We start from the raw sequence: 17,719 nt of genomic DNA, 5'->3' as shown, positions 1-17,719 counted from the left end.
CAGGTAACCCAACTACCGAGCTGCCTTGCTAAGAAAGGTTTTCACGGCTTTTACGAATATACGCTGGCATTAATAACTATTTTCCAAAAGAACATTTTGGATTTATTTATAAATGCTTGCCTCTGGACTAATCGTTCATATTGGGATCTGCTTCACCTCCAGATACAGTGTTCATATTTGAAAAGCATAGGATTTTACTTTGGAATTGTCGGATTAGGGCATACTTGCAAAATACACCAAGCCATCTCCTCGGTGAGTAGGCTTCTGGATTCTGCGACTAATTTTATACGTTGGTTTCCCTGTAATATCTGCTTTTGTCTTGTGAGGGTGGGATTAAATATTAGTTTATCGGTACTTTTGTAGTCCATACAGTATTATTTCTAACATTAACACATGTTTGATATGGAGCCTCATGGAAAGTGTTTTAGCTGTCGTCATGTTCAGGGAGTTATTGCACCGTCCTATGTCTGCAGCACAGGATCTAATATCAGACCAAGGATGCCCCTCTCAGGCCCATCTATGGCATGTGTAATATGTTCCAATACCAAAAACATTAAATGCATCGCATCACAAGTTCAAAAATAAGTTGTGGAATGCATTTAAAATAATTCTAAGAAAGACACATTGAACACTGCACATTTTAAATTAAAAACAAAGCTGTGTCTAAATGACACAATGTATTATTTTGTGTAACATCGATTACGTGTATCTGGTTGAGATCTTACATGGCGAACAGGAACACTTTGAATTGATGTATTTTAAATGTTTCTGTTTAACTTTGTGGCCCTCATATAGAATTGAAAGATTGCCTTGTTAGAGTATTTGCAAGGGTAATTTGATATGGAATGTTTCAAAATATCACAATGTACCGTAGAGATGCAATTAAGTCATCCAATCCCGTATGTCTCTTTTCGAGTTTTGTGGAAGCTAGAGAGTTTACCTATTGTGGTCGAGACGAGGAAGTGAGTGCTCTGTGTCCACCAGAACCCTTCCACATGGATGGATGTAGGCTTCAATGGCCCTGTATGCTTTCGTAGCTAAATTGTCCTACCATCACCACTTATGAAGCACCTGTTTCCCCTAGGGTCTTTTGGTGTCTCGCTACAAGGGTGTCTACGATGAGCATCGACGTGCATTTGTACGCAGCAGCAACTCTACCACTCCCTCACTTCTGTTTCTCAGCCTGTCTATATGAACAATTCATAAGTCTGTTCATCTATAAGGATATCCATGTGTCTTGTCTTTCCAGGCATAATTTATCTATTTGTTTGTCTGACCATCGAATGATCTATCCAGCTAGCTTCTTTTCTGTATTATGTCTCCAGTATTAATCTGTTTTTCTGTCTCTCTATGAAGCTGTCTTCCAGCTATCATTGTGTTTATATTTTGCTCTACATCCATCAATCCATCTACCAATCGATCCAGCATTGTTTTCCCTCAACTTTTATCTCTCCATCAAACCAGTCTTCCATCTGTCCATCTTTTTGTCTGCTGTCATGTCCACACAAAGATCAGCTTGTCTAATGCACCATCTGTCTTCTTATTTGTCTGTTTTTTCCTGTCTGAGTTTCTACCTCTGTCTCTGGCAGTCATTCACTGTTAGACCTAGGATATCTTGCAAAGGAGTATCCACCCCATCTGCCTCCTATCCTATGCAAGATTCCTTGCCCTGCCAATTAATTGCAACAAACATGACCTTCACAGAAGAAAGCTAACAGTTAAGATTTTAATGAGAACATGTTGAATCTGGTGCATGAAACAGAAAGAAAGTTATGCACATCAAGCAAGAATACAATGTTGACTTTAAAATTGAGTCAGACACCTGTGTCCACTCGTCGTAAGGGTTCAAATGCATATATAACAACTATAGCTAAATCAAAAACATATAAATGACTTGTTTTACTAAATCTAAGTGGAGAAATAGCGTGCAAACATATTCATATACCTCCCCAAACCACAAATATACATAAAGTTAGCTATCACTGTGATGCTTTGTACAATAACCTCCAACAATTCCTATTGGAGGGGGCATGGCCAGGCGGGTGACCAAGATGGCCGCACAGCACTGGAGCTCCTGAGTAGTCTCCCGATCCTGTTGTTCGTAGGCTTGCAGTGGTACATGCATGCCCGATACTTCATCACACTGAGCATGCTGGGCGACCTGACAACTATTGAGCCTGGACTTTTGTGGTGCACTGTGCTAGTATATCTGCTGTGCTTCTTCCTGGCTGCTGAGGCCTGACACAGCCCTCAGACAACAGTGACAGGGACTGTGGGTGAGACTGAGATCAGAGCCGCGGCGCATGCAGCCCAAACTTCAAGACCAGCTTGTTGGCTGCAAATCCCGAAATGTGAAAAAAGACACAGTGCAGACCCCCGTTGACACACCGCAGGTCCTCCAACAGCCAAACTAGGAGTGTGGCGCCCCTGGGCCGGGAGGAGGCTGGTGTGAGCTGGGTGACTGTGTGGCAGCCCTGGGACTGGGGCTCGGCTCTCTGGGGGACTAATATTACTGCCTGCCTACTGCAGCGACGCAATGGTACATTCATAACTGCGTGGCAAGTACCATACCGCCATTCTCCGGCCTGCAACCTAGGTCCACGCAACCCATTGCTCCCATGTGAACCAGGGATTACTGCTACGCGCCACTGGTGGGGCCTAAATCAATCTCTTGCATCACTGCATGCATCCCTCGTGAGACTGTGATCTGGTGAGACCTTCACATACTATTCGCACCACACGCTGACTAGCGCGATTAATTTTCTCCACTTATGCCACAGTACCTCAGTAGTCATGGGCCTCAATGACCCTAAGTGGGAGAAATTATCCTTTGATGCAGCCAGAACTCCGCGGCAACAATGATCCTCATTGGTCATTGAGGACCCTGTGCCGAGTGATGGTGACAGTTACTCTATGGACGGTACCACTGCCATAATGTCTGAATTATATGCCAGCTTCAAATCCATTGATGCATGCTTCAACACCCTCACTAGCCTCTTGGACCGTGTTGACGAGTGCCTAGAGAGATGCGCTGTCAAGTTAGATGGCGCGGGGCGCAAAATATCAGAGTTGGAGGATGACTCGGCTGACACATGGAAACATCTGGAAAAGGTGGAACATCTGCTAAAATCTGTCATGACCAAAAATTAGTATTTAGAAGCATGATCGTGCCACAATATTATTGGAATTGCTGGAATTGTTGAGACCACAAACATTGGGCACCCAGATATTTTTGTGGAGAACCTCGATTGAACTACTTGACAGAGAATACTTCACAAACACCTTCTTGTTAGAAAGGGTGCACATGTCACTCAGACAACCGCCTGTACCCAGAGTGCCACTGCACCTGATAATAGCCCGCCTTCTCAACTTTTGAAACAGGGATACTGTCCTGCGCCTGGCCTGTGATCTGGGACCTCTCAAGTACCAAGGCATGATACTTTCCATCTTGACTTCACACAGGCTGTGCAGGAAGAGCAGCTTTATCCAGCATGCTTATGTGTTAAGGCCCATGGCCTGCACTTCATGTCCCCGTTCCCACCAGAAGCTGTTCAAATTTGCAAACTATACAATGGTGGTGTGTCCTCCCCATCTCATAACTCCCCAAAATGCTCTCCTGGCATTCACACAGTTCTGTCTCAGCGGGACCACCACCCTGAATGCTCCCATGATGGCACTAATCGAACAAACATGTTTCACCACTCGTTGATACTGACCCTCTTCATCTGTGATCCTGCTCTTCTGCTGGCATGCTATTGCGATGAGACTTATCACTAGCTTGACTGCAGACTTTCCAATTACATACCAGATATCCAGAAGGGAGATGTCCTTGATGGCGTCGCTACACCCCCAAGGTGTACACCACCACATTTGAATGCTTTATTTTTTTTATTTCTTGGACTGACTATGGGATTCACTAGTTGACTTTATTTTGGTGTGGGTGGGGGGATTCTTGTTTACTGCAATTGTTGTTGTTTCTTGCAGAGCATTTGCTCTGATTATTATGCTTCAGACTCTCTGACCTGCACACGTAATACTTAATTCTTAACACTCCTGTTACACGGGGGCTTAGTCTACCATGCATAATTTGAAACATACGGGTCCTTAATAACCCTATGAAAGGGAAACAGGTTCTACCTTACCTAAACAGACATGGGATTAAACTAGCATTCGTGGAGGAGACCCGTCTGTCTCCACAACCTGAATGTGTAGATGCCACTACATTGGGGCGTAACCGTTTTTTCTGACACTACAGCTTCTTCTCCGAAGGGGTTTGCATACTTGTCCACAAGAGTATACCTTTCAGGTAGAAAGAGAGTATCACAAATGCAGAGGGCAGATACTTGTTGGTAAGCGGTCACCAAGCAGATAAATATGTACTAAGCGTCAATGTATACAAACCTAACATGGACCCTCCCAACTTCTATCCAGAGCTATCAGCTCAAATGGCCCGCTTTCAAATAGACTTCATTATTATGGGTGTGGACTTTAATATTAATTGCCATCCAGTGCTGGACATCACCAACTGCACACCAATCACCAAACCTCAATCACTGCTTGGACTCAACGAGCTCCTCAACACCTTTCAATTGGTGGACACCTGGTGCGACTGTAACATGCACACAAGGGACTACATTTTTTATTCTGCACCGCACAACGTGTGGAACCGCATAGATCACTGGCACATGTTGCGTGGGGCCTTACTATGGCTCACACACATCACCCACAAGTCCTGTACACTCGCAGATCACGTCCCTGTTGTGATGATACTTCTATTACCTTGCAGAGACTGGACAATTAAACATTGGCGATTTCCTGAAAACGCATTGCACAATGATGTCTTTCACACGGAAATCCACAAAGTCATCCAATACTACTTTAAAACTAATGTTGGCTCAGTAAACAAGTACTCTACAGTCTGGGATGGTTTTAAGGCTTATATTAGAGGGGAATGCATAACCCGACATGCAGGGGTCCTGCGAAGTATCCAAACCGACTTAGAGTCGAGAGGGAACTGTGTGGCATGGACCCAGTAGGCATGGCTGACCCGCCGCTCCCCCAACTACGTGACTCATTCCAACCATTGCTGGAGTTTTGAGTTTCGTCGGAGAGGGAATTAGCAAATATGCCAGAGCACGGCAATATGGGAAGGGTGAGAGGCTAGGATGGACTTTGGCACAACTCCTCCGACCGAATTTTCATGCCACGAACATCACGACCCTTGAGGCATACAATGGCACCATCACCAATGACAGTACAGCTATTGCACAAATATTTGTAATTTATTATCAGCATCTATACACCACCTGCTTCAATGGTGGTGACTCAGCACTTGCGGACTACCTAGCTGAAATAACTATGGTATGGCTGAACCCTGGACAGCAGCAGTCCCTTTCCGCCCCGATTACATGAGAATAAAAAATTCAGGCCATAGATGCTCTGAGTGGTTCTAAAGGTTCCTGGCCTGACAGATTTATGTGGAATTTCTATAAAGCACATAGGCATATCCTTTTGGTAGTCTCTTTCCGATCCACATCCATGAACCTCCGTACTGTTTTCGCAGTCTTAAATCAAATATGCCCCACAATCTCTGAAGTGGTGACACTCTTAGATGTGAAAAAAAGCATTCATCTCACTGGAATGGCTGATCCTACGGGCAACACTGACCAAACTAGGAATACACAATGGTTTTCACGATCTGATCTTGTTCCTTTATAGAGAGCCAATGTCAAGACTTTGAGTATATGGTATGCTCACAGCTGCCTTTCCAATAACTAGAGGCACACGTCAGGGTTGACCCCTCTCCCCCTATACTCTTTGCCGACACGATGGACCCACTAGTTAGGCATCTACAGGAGCACCATTTGGGTAGAGGTCTACAATTTCGGCATGGCCCTCTTTTGACATCCTTACATGCAGACAACATTCTTCTATTCATACGTGACCCATCTGTTAGTCTCCCCCTCCAATTCCGTGAGATAGTGCGATTTTACACTTTCTCCGGATTACAGGAAAACTAGGAAAAGCTAGAGCTTTACCCGCTCACGGAGGCCACTGTCTCTTGTAACCTAGACTATCCGCTACATTCATGCACTGACTTCACTAAGTATTTGTGCATCTTTCTGCACAGAGATAAAGCTGAAGCCATGCGTAAAAATTCCGGCCCTGCAGTTCATCAATTTACCTCACAGATGGAAAGCTGGATTAAACTCCCTCTGTCAGTGGCGGGACAGATGCCATTATCAAGATGGTCATGCTACCTCTGCTTCTGTATTTATTTCTCAATATTTCCATACCAATAACTATTTACTACTCTATGAAGCTTGTGGCTGCGTCTCATATGAGCTGGATGCCAGCCACGTATTCAGTGGGAGACCCGGATACTCCCATACGAGTGTGACGAGTTCGGGGTAACAGATTTGGAACTGTATTATTTGGTGGCCCACTGCTACTTTGCTTACCACTGATACCATCCAGATTGTAGGGTACCATATCTCAAAATAGAAAAGGCGCACCAGATACCCCTCTCTTCTCTCTATTACCCATCGGACTCCCTCGCGACCCTACAGACATACAGACTCTCTCTACCAATTTTTGGGTCTAGTTCAAACTCCGGAGGTAAATAGGTGCAGAGATTTTATACTCCCCACACATGCCACTGGGAAATAATCCATGCCTTCCACTCACACCGGAGCACATTGTACAACAAACACTTATTTCCCACAAATTACGAGTAATGGGTGACCTTTTTGTGAACAGCAGAATAAAACTCAGCTCCATCATGACGGCTGGACCATGCCAGGTGGAGCCCCCATTAGGATGCCTCTCCTACATAGCTCAATGCGTGCAACATTCTCCACATACCCTGAGGTCCCCCCTGATTCACCCCCAGCTGTCCTTGGTGATAGCGTCATCGAACTGTGGTAGGTTGGTGTCCCGTCTATACCATACATCACTGCAGCTCAAGTCCCCCGGAATAGAGAAATCGAGAGCAGCATGGGAACATGACCTGAGACACTCTCTCCCAGAAAAAAACTTGGTACTATTGCTACACGCAAACTAAACTGGTATCCAACAACTATAGATATAAACTACTTCTTACAAATTCTTGCACTGCGCTTATGCCACATGTAAAGCATTGGCCAAACTCGACCCCACCAGGCTACACCACTGCCTGAAGTGTAAAGCTGACCAAGCTGATTTTGCGCACTCGATGTGGAACTGTGCCACCATCAAATTGTACTGCAAACACATTTTCTCCACTGTCTCTACTATGTTAGGACAACCCATTGAATCTGACCTACTGTTGGCTCTATTCGCTTATTTTAAATCGCTGGACTCAAACCAACGTCGTTATGCAGCCATGGCGTTTTTACTAGCAAAACGCCAAATACCACGGTACTGGGGCAGCTCCCCTATTCCTACTACTTCAGCTTGGCTCAGGTACAGGACCTTTCTTAATACCACAAGTGACTTTCCTACAATCTCTTACCTCTAGGCCGAAGGACATATGACAACAACTCAAAGATTGCCTCTTGACATTGAGTGCAGATGGCAAGCAGGCAGAAATGGAATAATATAACTCCAGTGTGTGCCTTGTGAGCCTTGACCCATCATGATATTGTGTTCGTCATAAGTTCAAGCTTTGTTGTGCAATACCACCTTGAGAGCCGTTGGATTGTGCTGGCAGACTTTTCTTTTTATTATAATTTTCTATGTACAGAATGTTATCATACAACAACAGCTGTGTAATTTGTTTGATTTACCTAAAACGATAAATAAATGTTTTTAAAAAAACAATACTGTATGCACACATTCATTATGGCCCAAATGTGCCACATAGTCAGTAGCTACAGTACACAACAGCAGTCGTCACCAAAAAACACGAATCATGCATACACACATCTTCATCCAACAGGTAGTGACCCTGCATATCGGTCTAAAAGATGCATTAGCAATGGCAGAATATGAGGTGTGCAAAGTCTGATGACATGTTAGGATCATGTGTATCTCTTCAGGAGGGTAATCCTGTAACCTGCATTTTTTTACAACAATCAAAAAAGAATTCTTTTCAGTTTTCTCCTATTATATTTTCACACATTCTTTTGCTTTCCTTCTTCCTGTTTTCTAAACAAAATTGTGTTTCTATTTATTTCCTCATCTTTCTGCTTTTGTCTACCATTACTCTCTCTTTAGTTTGCTACACAAGCTTGGTGTCTTTCCTTCTGCTTTACTCTCTCCACTCCTGTTTATATGTTCACGATTTCATTTTCCAATCTCTCGTTATCTGGGACTCCACTCACACTCCTTACTTTCTTTCTGCATGTCCAATTCATTATCCTTCCCATACTTGATCTGTTTAATATCCATTTCGCCCTCCTCCTTACTTTTCCCTTTTTGTTGGGCACTTTCATTTTCAGTCTCTCTCTACCTCTCCTGGTATTGCCTTCAATCTCGCCTTCTCACACTTTTCCTCTCCCCGGCCTCTTTTTAGGGTTGAGCCTGTGAGAGCATGCACTAGTGAATGCTCTCACTTGCAAGACTTTGTTAACTCAAAAGGGCTTGGAGCCGCCTGTTGTTTACCATTTGTTGGCTTGCCTGCCACTCTTCTTTAAAGCCTCGTAATTCGTCACTGCAGGCCTAGCATAATTTTCGTTCCTCTCTGTGGAGCAGGGACCAAGCACTGATTGATTCAGCTTAATCAGTGCCCATCCTCTGCTCCTGATGTGATTGAAGTGCATGTTTCTAACTTCCAGGCGCTTGCAAATAGCAGGCATGTGACTGACAAAAATGTGCCCAGCAAGACAAACAAAATTGCTATAGTTAACTCTTTTCTTTTATTTTGCCAACTCTCCTTATCTCACTTTGCACTCATGTTTTGTTTTGTTTTTGCTTGTGTGCTCTGTTCTCATAAGATGACGATTATCTTGTTCTAAATATTGCAAAGCAACATTGTTTCTTTCTTATGTGTAATTTCCAAAAATACACTTTAACACAAAATCATGCAGTGAGCCCTACTTCACCCCACTTCAATCCAATCTGCTCCACTCTAATCAATGCCAGTCCACCCCACTCAATCCGAACCAACCCACACAATTCAGTTGACAGCAGATCAATCCAAACCACCCCACTCAAATCCAACCCACTCCAAACCAAACTACCCACCACAGTCCAAGCCTCCCAACACACCCCACTCCAGTCTGCCCCATTTGCCCCACTTCAATCTGCTATACTCAAATAAAAAACAATCCCCAACACACCCCACGCCCATCCAAAACAATCTGCCCCACTCTGATCATTAAAAAAATTCCCCATTCCAATTTGTCCTACTCCAATTTAAAACAATCTGGCCACACCCCAATCCAAAACAGTCTGCTCCACTCCAATACAAAACAGTCTTCCTCACTCCGCTCTGCCCCACTCCAATCCAAAACAGTCTGCCCCACTCCAATCCAAAACAGTCTGCCACACTCTCATCTGCCCCACTCCAATCTGTCCCACTCCAATCCAAAACAATCTGCCCCACTCCAATCTAAAACAATCTGCCCCACGCCAATCCGCCCCACTGCAATCCATCCCACTCCAACCCACGGCACTCCAATCCAATCCACCTCATCCCATTCCAGTCCACCACATATCAATCTAGTTCACCCCACTCCAATCCACCCTACACCAGACCAATTCACCTGAGTCCAATCCACCCCACTCAAATCCACCGCACTCCAAGCCAAACTATTTACCCCAGTCCACTCCAATCCACCACACTCCAAGCCTCCCAACACACCCCACTCCAGTCTGCCCTATTTGCCCCACTTCATACTGCCCCACTCCAATAAAAAAAAATCTGTTCCAATCCAAAACGATCTGCCCCACGCCAATCCAAAACAATCTGCCCTACTCCAATAGTAAAATACTCTCCCCATTCCAATCTGTCCCACTCCAATCTAAAACAATATGTCCACACTCCAGTTGAAAACAGTCTGCCCCACTCAAATACAAAACAGTCTTCCTCAGTCCGCTCTGCCCCACTCCAATCCTAAACAGTCAGCCCCACTCCAATCAAAACAATCTGCCACACTTCATTCTTCCCCACTCCAGTTTAAAACAATCTGCCCCATTGCAATCTAAAAAAATCTCCTCACACCAATCTAAAACAATCTGCCCCACACCAATCTAAAACAATCTGCCCCAATCCAATCCAAAACAATCTGCCCCCATTCCAATCCAAAACAAATGCTGCACTCCAGTCTGCTCCAATCCTGAACAATCTGCCCCAGTCCAATCCAAAACACTCTGCTCTACTCCAGACCAAAACAATATGCCGACTCCAACCTGCCCAGCTCCAAACCAAAACAATCTGCCCCCCTCCAATTGCCCCACTCAAATCCAAAAGAATCAGCCCCACTCCAATCTGACCCCATGCCAATCCAAAACAATCTGTCCCACTCCAGTCTGTCCTTATCTAATCTGCTCGACTTAAATTCAAAACAATCTACCCCCTCCAATCTTCCCCACTCTAATCCAAAACAGTCTGCACCACTCCAGTCTGACCCACTCCAATCCAAAACAATGTGTCCCACTCCAATCTGCCCCACACCAGTTCCAAACAATCTGCCCCACACATTCCAAACCAATATCCCCACTCCAATCTAAAACAATCTGCCCCACGCCAATCTGCCCCACTCCAATCCACCCCACTGCAATCCATCGCACTCCAATCCACCGCCCTCCCATCCAATCCACCTCATCCCAATCCAATCCGCTGCATGCAAATCCAATTCACCCCACTCCAATCCACCCCACACCAGTCAAATTCACCCCAGTCCAACCCACCCCACTCCAATCCACCCACTCCAAACATCCTCCCGCTCCAAAAAGTCTACCCCACTCCAATCCAGTACACCCCACACCAGTCCAGTTCACACCGCTCCAATCCACCACACCCAGACTAATCCACCACAGTCCACCCCATTCAAATCCAATTCACTGAAATCCAGTCCACTCCACCCCAATCCAATCCACCCCACTCCAAAAATCCACCCCACCCCATTTCACCCACTACTATCCACCCCACTCCAATCAAATCTACCCCAGTCTAATCCCCCCCTATCCACCACACTTCATCCAATCCACCTCACTCCAGTCCACTCCACTCAACCCCACACCATTCCAATCCACTCCAGTCTGTCCCACATCATCTAAGCAACCCCTCACAATCCAATTCACCCCACTCCAATCTAATTTACCCCTCATTGCAGTCCACTCCAGCCCACCCTACTCTAATCCTCCCCACTCCAATGTTCCTCAACAAAACCCATCCCAATCCAGTCCACCTCACCCCACCCCACTACATCCAGTCCACCCCACCCCACCCAGTTTACCCCAATTCAATCAGTACACCCCATCTAGTCCACCCTACTCCAAGCCACCCCACTCCACCCCACTCTACTCCAGTCTACCCCACTCCACCCCACCCCTTTCCCATCTACTCCATTCCACCCTACTCTTCCCCAATCCAGTCTATTCCACCCAAGTTAAGTCCACCCCACTCCAATCCATCCAGCCCACCCCAATCCAATCCACTCATATCCAATCCACCCATTCTAGTCCAGTTCAACTCAATCTAGTCCAATCCACACCGCGTCTATCCAATCCACCCTATTCTAGTCCAATCCAGTCCATCCCGATCCAGTTCAGTCTAATCCACCCAACTCCAGTCCAGTGCAATACACAACACTCCACCCCACCCTATTCCATTCCAGTCCAATCCATCCGACCCCAGTCGTATCACTCCAATTCAATCCACCTATTCCAGTCCAATCTACCCCACCCCAATTCATCTTGCCCCAGTTGAGTCCACCCCACTCCAGTCCATGCCTTCCAATCCACCTCACCTCAATTTAGTGCACCTCCCTCCAGCCATTCCAGCCCACTTTACCCTAATCGACTCTATTCTACTCCAGTCAAATCCACCAGAATACCTCAATCCCCTCCACCCCATTCCACCCTTTTCCTCCTCCACTCTACACTACTCCACTCTACGACACAGCACGGTATAATACTCTGCTACTGAACCACTAAACTCTACTTCCCTCTTCTCAACTCTACGACACTCTTCTCCAACAAGTCCACTCTACACCACAACTCCCCCACTTCACTCTATGACACTCCATGCCACCAAATTTTAGCCATGCTGAACAGCAACAACATTGATGTACAACATGGCAAAAACACATTGTCATGCCAATAGTTCTTTTATAGACGAGACCTACTGGCTTTGCCAATGCTTGTTTTCTCTCAGCTTACCTTTTTCATCCTTTCTACACTTTGCATGACCATCGCTACCATTTTGCACGCGCACTTCCTCTCCACTACTTCCCCTCCCCTCCCCACTCTTTATAAGCTCGTGCACTCCATCATGTCACTGTGCAGTGACACCGTTCAGTTTTTGCTTTCAGTCTACAATCTCTATGGCAACCACCATAGTGCAGCGCCCCTCCTCCGCCCGCTCTTTTTGTTACAGTTACATGTTATGGATTTGCCACAAGACCGATGACAGGTTGTACTTCAAGTAATTCATCTCGTAAAACAAACAGCTGTGGGAAGGCTGAAGGCAAGGGTCGTGCAGCAAAAGGGAGGGGGCTTGGAGTACGCTGAATTAATGAAGGATGAGCCCTCCGAGGACGGTGGTCCATCAAGCTAGCAACTTCACACCTTAGGAAACTGCGAATAGATTATTTTAAGGCGAGCCTTCTGCCATAGTGCCAGTCAGGCTTTTAGTAACGCCAGACCCTCGCTCACAGCCGCAGGCAGACGTCCTGCTGCATTCGAAAGGGCACCTTATCACGCAGAGCGTGGGCATGAAGACATCATCACTGGCAACAGGAGAGGTCGAGGGTGCCAGCCTAAGGTCGCAAAAAAGGAACCACGCTGTTTTGGAAAAAGTTCACATAAAACTGGGCCTCTAAGTAGTTGAAAAGGTGTGTGATAACAGGGCCCTGGCCTAAGAAACATAACCTGTCCTAGGAGTGTGGCCTATGTGCTTAAAACACCGGAATTTGAATCCTGCGCTTGACAGATTTATCGTGATGTGGGATCTTGCTTTCTTACCATAACCATATTCAAAGATAACTTGATATTTTTGATATTTTTAACAGTTTATTCAGAAAACACCATTATCATTCCGAGCCATTAGCAATAAAACACTTGTCAATGTAATTTTTAAAATTAAAGTTGGTCCTTGATGGCTTGCTTACCCTTGAAGTGTCAATGGTACAAAGGAAAAATAATTCTACCACTAGATCGTGTGTTACATAGCTTCTTACAAAAATATCATAGCCAGAATATGATGCTGTTAAAAAAAAAAATCTATTCTTAACTCCACATATTTGATCATTGACCACGTATACAGCCTCAGATTACATATGCAAGTGATTAAAATGAGAGCTATTCCAGTGCCACAGATTTCTAAATTAGAGCATGAAAGCCCTGCTCGTGTTATATTTGACACATTCAAGTACTCCAGGTTTTTAGCAATACAGTTTTGGATTCCCAAGCCCACTTAATGTGCCCCTATTGTAGTGCTCCCTTAGGCAGCTGCTTTGTAGTCCTATGTCATATCACTCAGCCAGCGCCAAAGTCAGACATGGACTTTGTGAGTTGCATTTTGTAAAATGTACCAGTCCTAGCTTTATAAGTAGAAAGTGTTTTTTTAATTTGGAGATGACTAGTGTAAAATAAACATGTTTCCATACTATGGCTCTCACCTCTGCCAACCCTTTTCTTTTCCAGTGCTGTTTCTCTCTATCACTTGTTTATGTAGTGTTGTGGGTAGAGGTTTATTTACACCTGTACACAATATCTCTAAAGGGACATAAATAGTAGATCTGTTTACATAATTTTTAAAATGGCATAGATAGCAGCTTCTAGATTCCACGTAAAATGTTTGTCTGTTAATATCTTCTGGGGGATGATGTTAGGTGTGAGACTGTGCTAGGCATATCAGATGTCTACCATTTTGGAGTTTCGAGCCCTTGGGATTGTGTATGTGGCAGGTGTGTGCTCACAGCATCTCTGGAGTCTGCCGTGGAAGATCTAGCAAGACATATCACTGCACTGACATTGTTCATCCCAAGGGGGCAGTTTGTTTTTCAAGAGGAAGTAACACATTTGGAGGGGCCTTTGGGATTGGGCTAAGATGATGACAAAGCAGCCTCAGAAATATTATTTAGTATTGTTAGAGGGAAAAAGAGAGTTAGGAAACTGTTCTGAATTGTATATGTTGAAACCAAAATTCCAAACGGTTCATTGGTGATGGAGGACCTCTGCTTGTTCATTGTTCTACAGCCAGCCAAATACCTCTAACACCCTCAGTTGTTATCGCTGTAATTTATCATACATATATTATCCTGTAATGCATACACTGTAATCTCACTCACAAACACTGACCTCTGTCACACAACCAGGGTCATTTCTCACACCTAAACAATTGTTTGTCAAACATTGATTCCCACATTGCACTTATGTCCTCTCTTGTCCACTAAATTATTGCCCTGCTAGGTGTATTGGCATTCTCAGAAAATGAGTTATTAATTTTGGAGGCGGTTGGCCCCCGCAAACTAAATGAAACACAATTTTGTTAGGTCAAAGAAGTTATGAGAGAATCTCTTCTTAACCCCAGGTAGCTGTGGCACAAGCAACAGACAATCCCCAAAGAAGTGTGTGTTAAATTCAGGCATTACCAACAATTTTGAAGTCAAGAAAACAACTCAATAAAACTCTTAGTGAAAAAGGGAAAAATCTAATGAGTAAGAAGAACCACCAAGATCATTAAATTAGAATCGGGAACCAGAGATATGAATTTTTCAAAGTGTTAAGGCAAAAGTGACTAGAGAAAGTAAAGCACCATTGAAAAACAACAGTTTGCATTTGCCCAGGACCTTAGTGTGATTTCAGGCTGACTACAATAGAGTGGGGGTCGAATACGACAAGCGGTTGTATTGGACAAAGATTTTACCTTTCAACTTAAGGCCTGATTTAGAGTCTTTTGGAGGGGGTTACTCCATCACAAATGTCTGTCATATTACAATTCCATTATAGACTATGGCATTTGTAATATGGCAAAACGGATGTATGTCACATTTGTTAAACTCTGCTAAACTCTAAATCAGGCCCTTAGTCTCTAAAATTAAATTTAAAATCTTACTGTGGGGTAAAATCCAAGGCTGCGGCTGGTGAGGGCAACTCAAAGTCGGGTATGAGTTTGTCACGCATCTGCTGAAGCTATTGGTTTTGGTGCCAAAAGCTCCTAGTGGGACATATGCTGCCACACCCCAGTCTAAGGTTTAACCTTTGGACTGAGTCTTGTTTTTGTATCTCACAATCTTCTAATGAGGAAAGGCTTGAAGCCATAGCTGGGCAGGGCTCCTCGGGGTAGAATACCTTTGTTGTGTGGACCCGTAGAACCCGTGTCCAGCTTGTCAAAGAGCTGTGAGTAGAACAGATTTTGTCATCTTGTGCTCCTTGGGGAAAACGTCCCTGAACATGTCTCCTTTTTGTCCCTGTCTCCCGGAGGCAAAGTCCCACTTGTGTTTGACTCTGGGAAAAGTTATTTCTCATTAGTCCTTCAGCCCTTGAATCCTTGGGGTGGATCTCTCTCCAACCAATTCTCCTGCATAGTATTTTCCTCTCTTGTTGACTGGGGCCTTTTAGAGTTAAGAGTCTGCTTGTTTCACCTGAAGCAGGGAAAGAAAATGCTCAACCCTTGACCATTGGAAAGCAGTTCCAGTCCCTGGTTGCCAGCATGAATCGGGATTCCTTCAATAAGTCTTCTCTTCCAGCAGGAGTCAGGAGTTTTCTTTCTTCCCACAGGGCCTTCTTATTCAGGTGGAGTCCAGGGATGTTCTGAGAGAGTGGTGATTGAGGTGCCAGATTTATCCTGTGCACTAACCAATGAGTGGAGAAATACTGCCATTGAATCCTAACTATTTTCTCACAGTTGCCCACCTCCTTTTGCAGCATTTCCTCTTTGTCCTACTATAAAAATACCAATTATCCCCTGTTTGAAAATGATGTAACCTTTCTGCCACTAGTCATGCGTGCTTTTAGCTCCTTAGCCACTTCCTCCTGTCTGACAAGGTGCAAATTGGTTCTGTCTCCCACTGTGACTGGAGCCTGGCTGTCTATGAGAGACCTAGGAAAGAATAGGCAACCCAAAGTCAAAAGAGGTTCTGCTAAGGCTGTCCTCTTCCGGATAGCTAAACCATGTTGGCACCGCCAGCTCCCTCCTGGGCTCAGAGGCAAGCCATTGTCTTCTAAGCCTGGGTTACTAACTCGACCAGCTAAGGATGTTTTTTTAACATCTCTGGATGTGTATGGTTGACTGAACCCTTTTTAAGCCAGTTGTGGCTCATACAAACTAAGGTACTTTTGTTTGATAAAAGTTATGTTTCCACTCAAATTATCTAACATCTGATTTAACCATTAAATCAGATTTTGAAAATTTAGTGAGGAATAACTTTGAATTCCTTCTCTAGTATTTACCCAGGCACAGATACTGAAATAAATATTTGAATCACACCTGGAGCTAAATCTACACAGTGAAATACCTTCTTTGAGGCATAATTTTTAAGCCTCGCCAAGAACGCACATGTCAAGACCTTTTGTTTCCTTGGAATGGGATCAGGACCGCCCATCACTTACCGTTGGTTGCCTTCATTGTCATTCTCATTTCCTTGCTTCTTAATGGTCAGCTGCAGTAGGCTTCCTTAATCTTTGTGTGTTTGTCCCTCCCCTGGAGTATGGACCTCTTACTTTTGACCTTCCACTGCTCATTATTTTAGTCAATACTTTTTTCTTTGTCTCTAAGACCTCTACAAGAGTGCACCTTTTTGAGTTGTGTCCCTTGTGTACTTGTCCTTGTTTGTGCTCCTCCTGCTCTTCATTCTTCTGTCCGTCTACTTGTGCCTATCCTCACCATCCCACCCTCCATTGTCTTCAGCTTTCCACAGGCCCATTCCTACACCCTCTGTTGTCCATTTACTTGCTCCAAGCACCTCTCTCCCACCATCTATTGTCCGTGTTGGCCCCGACTCGCCCACTCATTCGTGTTGCCTCCTGCCCTCTCTCTCTCCCACTGTATTGTCGCCTGCCCCCCTTCTTCTGTGTTGCCTCCTGCCCCTCCCTCCCTCCGTACTACCTCCTATCCTTCTTTCTTCCCTCCATGTTGCCTCACAACCCCTACCTTTCCTGTTTCCTCCCACCTGCCCTCTTGCTTCCCACCTTCCTTCTCCGTTTTGCCTCCCGCATCCCACCCCCAATAAACAAAAAAGCATTAAGGCGTGTCCAGCTTTGCCCAAAACATACCATAGTTTCCCACACGCATCCTTTTCCAAGTCATTGGAATGTCGTGGCTGCAGCTTGCATTAGACTTTTCTATGTTCTAACTAAAAGTGAAATGTGCTACAGTAGTAGATGTCAAGACTCCAAGCCAGAGAGGAAGTAGTCTTGGTTATTTCAGTCAATCTCCTCCAGGATTGTTCTATGAACATCTGTGTTTTCATTTAGATTCTGAAAAATGTTCAGATCCCAAAAATCTGGATATGTCGCAGTTGGGGTGTTAAATCTACAAAAATTGTAATTTGTAGGCAGTGCTTCATGGAATCACAACAAGGATGGATTTTCATTTGTCTCATGCCAGAGCTCTCTCTACCCTTCAGGG

At 44.8% G+C, this 17,719-nt stretch overlaps 1 protein-coding gene across 3 annotated transcripts in view; it reads left to right on the top strand.

Annotated features, from left to right (window-relative positions):
• The window catches only part of EPHB1 (EPH receptor B1), a 754,401-nt gene that overhangs the window by 643,971 nt on the left and 92,711 nt on the right, over positions 1-17,719 (top strand). The gene's annotated exons all lie outside the window — the stretch shown is intronic.

The sequence above is a fragment of the Pleurodeles waltl genome, chromosome 11 (genome assembly GCF_031143425.1).
Source record: "Pleurodeles waltl isolate 20211129_DDA chromosome 11, aPleWal1.hap1.20221129, whole genome shotgun sequence".
Classification (NCBI taxonomy): Eukaryota; Metazoa; Chordata; class Amphibia; order Caudata; family Salamandridae; genus Pleurodeles; species Pleurodeles waltl.
Note: the sequence above shows the minus strand (reverse complement) of the source record. Positions and strands in the feature narration are given on the sequence as shown.